General features: G+C 35.1%; 1 long non-coding RNA gene across 1 annotated transcript; it reads left to right on the top strand.

The window, feature by feature from the left end:
• Positions 1-2,987: 2,987 nt before the first annotated feature.
• LOC127087805 (uncharacterized) lies at positions 2,988-4,865 on the top strand. The gene is made up of 2 exons (XR_007790043.1): positions 2,988-3,450; positions 4,591-4,865. It is a non-coding gene; the product is annotated as an uncharacterized LOC127087805 (long non-coding RNA).
• Positions 4,866-5,067: the final 202 nt, after the last annotated feature.

The raw sequence follows: 5,067 nt of genomic DNA on the forward strand, positions 1-5,067 counted from the left end.
GGACGATCGAAACAACTCTTGGTTCACAAGGTGATGCAAGATGTAGCACAAAGGGATAATGTATATGGCTAAAAGGATAGGGTATATTACATGGAGTGAACGAAAGTAGAATATAGATGTATCATGGAGATGAATGGAATGAAGTGACCGAAGTCACATAAACGAATAGTTTGGTATTAAGTGACTGAAAAGGTGTACTTTGAAACCAAGGGAAAATGTATATTGGAATCCATAGGAGAAATTGAATTTGTACCATAGAGGAAAATTGGTGTTAACCGATATGTGGACTAGTTGGGATGCCACTATATGGTATAACCAAAAAAGAAGGAATTAAATGTATGGGTATGAGCCAAACAACTCTAGGTGCAAATGCGGATTGCCGCTATATCGTCCTAAAAGGGTATATATGGAATTCCAAAGAAAACTGTGTTTCGGTGTCAAAGAAATAGTATATCACTAAGGTGAACAGTTTAATAATTGAATGTCGATAATGGATCATGGAATATATGAATGATGCCCTAAGGCAGAAGGAGGAATAATTAGGATTATGCTCTCCAAGGATTTGCATCCTCGTGCCTACATATTCTCACTGTGTAATGAGAAAGTCAGAGTAATCGTAGTTCGTGGAACCACGAGAACAACGGGATATATAAGTGATGAAAAGTGCAACATGTACCAATAGAATGGTATCAAGGGAACCCACAAATGGAAAGTGAACTTGGAACCAAAGAGTAAAACTGGCATTAACTGATATGTGGACTAGCCAGGCTGCCACTATATGGTATAACAAAAAACAAGGTGAATTGAATGTCTGGGTACGATCCAAACAACTTTTGATTCCCAAGATGGATTATTGCTATATCGTCCTAAAAGGGTATATGCGTGGGCCAAAAGAAAGTGTTGTTGAGTACAAGGAATATTATATCACTGGCTGGGGAACAAATAGTTTGAGATCAAAGAAGAATAGTATCTTGGATTTATGAAAGAGATAAACTCTGAATCGAAGAGAAAATCGACGTCTTAGCCAAAAAAGAATGAATTAAATGTTTGGGGACGATCCAAACAACTCTTGATTAATGAGGTGAAGTGCATTTATATCGTCCTAAAAGGATGTACATGGAGTCCAAGGAGAAGTATATTCACTCTCAAAAAGATGGTATTTATTAAATGAATGAAGAATGATTGATTAATAAATAGGGTAGCTCACGAAGAATCTGAGTTCTCCTGCCTACATATCCTTGTAGTGCAATAAGGAAATCAGAGCTTTCGTAGTTCAACCTACTAGGGCTAAAAGCAAGATGATTGAGGCAATCGAAGATGCTTGATTGAATATGGAAGATACTTGATAGTTACTTGGTCAGAACTAAACTAAAGCCTATAAGTAAAGGTGGACACGATGAGCAACGAGTCAAACGTTTTGCACCCAAAGATATCCAGAATGAGGGTAGGAAAGCTTCATTCTCATTCCTTTTTTACTATTAAGGCTCGTGACGCATAATTCTCATTTTAACTTTCAAGTTATTGGAGAAGAGTATTTGTTGCTTCTTTTAGTGATGAAGACCTTATCGATCGTTCGATTCGAATTACACTAAAGTCTATGAATAGAGGCGAATACGATGAGCAACTAGGTCAAATGTCCCGTACCCAAAGATATTCAAAATGGGGGTAGGAATTCTCCAATCTCATCCCTTCTCTATTGCTTAAGGCTCGTGTCGTACAACTTGAATCATGATTCATAAGTTGTTGGTGTAGTCATTTGCTTGTTACATGATGCTTTGTGAAGGGAGAGACTTGCCAATCGTATGATTTGAATTGTGCTAAATTCTATGAATATAGGCGAATACAATGAACAACTAGGTCATTCGTCCCATACCCAAAGATATTCATAATGAGGGTAGGAATTCTCCAGTCCCATTTCTTCTCTATTGCTTAAGGCTCGTGCCACACAATTCTAACTTTGATTTGACAATCTCTTGAAGAGCCACCTTTAATGTGACTTGTATGATCCATTGCTTAGTATGACTTAGGATGCCTTGATTGAAAGTTTGACTTGAGGCTTCGAGCTCCACAACTTATAGAAAAAGTCCCATGAAGTGACCACGAGTCTTTTGGTCACTCCATTTAGACAATGGAATTATACCAGATCAAATGCTTTAGTTGATCAAAATTACTTTTGATCAACTTGAAACGAGGGTTTGATTTAATTTTGGGAACTAGGTTAATCCTAATCCAATGGTTAGAACTATTTAAGGGTTATACCTAAGGGAACTTGATTAAAATTCTATATCAAAATTACTCCTAGGGGATCATGCAATATTATGATCAAAATACCAAAATAAACCCTAAAAGGATAAAAAGGTCAATTGATGTATTGAATTAATTTCTATTCATGAAAATTCTAATCTAAATGTTCCTAGAAAATATCTAATTTCTAATTAATTCCGAATATTCTAAAAATTCAAAAAAAAAATACTAATTATCTAACTAATTCTAATACTTTCTAACAAGCTCTAGCTAATTATTCACTAATCAAACAATAGATCTTAATGACTAACTAAAATTTAATAAGCCTAATAAACTAATACTTAAAATCTAATTAGCTCTAATCCCAATTAAAACTAATTTTCTAAGACTAATCTAATCAATTTGACTAATTAAGAATTACATCCTAATTATACTAATCTAATTCTAACAATCGATAAAACCTAATCATAATTAAATTCTAATAACTATCTTAACCCTAAAATCTAATAACCTAATTAGACTAATCCTAATCTAATTGATCAATACAAAAAAAACAAAAAAAAGAGAACAAAGGTTAAAGACAGAAAAGAATGTGCCTGGTCTAGTGGGAGTGCAAGCCCGAATGGGGTGTCAAAGAGTAATGCATGTGGGCTTAGGTGGTTGGCCCAACCGTGACAAAATCCATGCGGCCGGAGATTCTAAAAGCCAGTATGGGGGTGTAGGACCACAATGGGTAACCCATTTGGGCCTTAGGCCCAAACATCCAATGTATCCAAAAATGCACAAACATGAAGGATTGAAACCTCTCCTCAAGTTCGGATCCTTCGTTCAAGCTAGAGAGAAAACAGAAAAAGGTTTTCACCGGAAATGCTTGCGCATGGCGTCGCCTTCCTTCTCCACGTTGGAATGCCCACTGTTGACAACGTTGCGTTCGTGCCGCTTCAAGAATACCAACTCGAATTCGAAAAAGTATGGTTCTATTCGGTTTCCACTCAACCATCACGGCAGTTTGACGAATCACATTTCTCCATCATTATTTCGGTTGTTAGAATCAAGTTGCTGAAGAAACCAATTCCATGTTGAGACGAGAGAGAGAGGCAAACTCAAGAGAGGGGGAGTAATGAGTTGAGTGAAGGAGATTTGAAGAATCAATTGGAGAGTGGAAAGTGAATGTTGCAGAATGATGATCCATGACTCTCAATCACAGTAAGTCTCTCTTTATAGCTTTTTTTTTCATTTTCTGTTATGAAATGAAATTCAACCGAAATACAATTCCGTTTCTGTTTCAAAATGCTGTTGAGACACGGTTAAAATATGCTTGAAATTCACATGAAATGTAGATGGAATGCAGTTTTCTGTTATAAATGAAATAGTTAGTTGGAATCGAATTCAAATGAAATGTGAAATCCAAATTATTTCTGTTTTGAAATGCACATTTAGTTAGAACTGAAATTCTGTTAGAAATTTAGAAAGTTCGTTGGGGGTTAAATCCAAAATGAAATAAAAAATGGGAATTACTAACTTTTTGTTGAAATGAAAATGAATGACGGTTAATACCTCATTTCTGCAAAAGCTCTCTACTTCTATATTAACAGTTAAGGAAGAAACTGTTGTAATTGGAATCACTTCTTGATATTTTTCTTGTGGTTATTTCCATACTGTTAGTTATAAATAAAGATTTTATTTGGTGAAATGAAATTGGAATTTACAGTTAGTTAAATGAAACTCAATCGGTTAGCAATGCCAAAATTAGTTAGTCTTAAGTGGATGTAGTCATGAGATGGAAAAATGGTGGATGAGCTTCCATGGAGTTTTGTCTGCTATCTGTTCTGACTTTTATGCAACTCCAAAACTGAGTTCTGAAAACGAGCCAAATCTTTAACTGGAAATCAAACGCTAAGCCAATCTAGGATCCAATCCCTTAAGTTAGCGACTTGATGATTTGTTAAAGTTGGTTTGCTACTGTCCGCTATGAAAAGAAGATCATGTTAATTCCAAATTATGTTAGTTAATGAACCAACTCTCTCTATGTTAGCCTTGGTTAGTATATACATTGTGAATGGCTATAATTAGAATGTTGGATTATTTGTGAATTAGAATCATGGTTCAGTTTGGATATTTGGTTATAATGAAAACATTGTCTTATGGATGAGGCTAAGTGGACCATTGTTTTCCTGGATATGAAATGAATCATGTATGCTTTCATGTTGTCTTGTTAAAATGTGATGACGTTGTCAGTTGGTCACTTTGTTTCTTTGAAATGTCAATTATTTATGAAATGTCAATTATTTATGTCAATGAAAGTGAATGTTAATGTTATTGAATGCTTGGTTGATTGAGATGCAGGAACTAACTTAAATGGATTTGTTCGGACCAATTGGGTTTGAATCATGTTTGGCCCCTTCATGGAGTGGTGGATAAAAGCATTGGATGTGAAAATTGGAATGGATTGGCATGGATGGTATTCATAGGTCATACTTGGAATTTGTTATGCTTAGATTGTAATTTTGTAATTTTCATATTTGGCTTTGTATGGTGATGTATTTGTACATGTAATTGAATGTTTAATGGCTAATGTGTGGAGGAGTGAAATATTGTTATGGAATTTGAACTTTGGCTAATGCTAATGGTTTTTTGATGAAATAGTAATAGAGAGTGAACTTTGAGCCAAAAAGAATAAGGAATTAAATGTCTGGGTACGAGTCAAATAACTCTTGGTTCAGAATGTGGACTATCGTTATATCATTCTAAAAGGGTATATACGAGGCCCAAAAGAAAGTACGGTTGGGTACAAGGAAAAGTATATCACTTATTGGGGAACAA

Source organism: Lathyrus oleraceus, chromosome 5, assembly GCF_024323335.1.
Source record: "Lathyrus oleraceus cultivar Zhongwan6 chromosome 5, CAAS_Psat_ZW6_1.0, whole genome shotgun sequence".
In the NCBI taxonomy this organism is placed as follows: domain Eukaryota; kingdom Viridiplantae; phylum Streptophyta; class Magnoliopsida; order Fabales; family Fabaceae; genus Lathyrus; species Lathyrus oleraceus.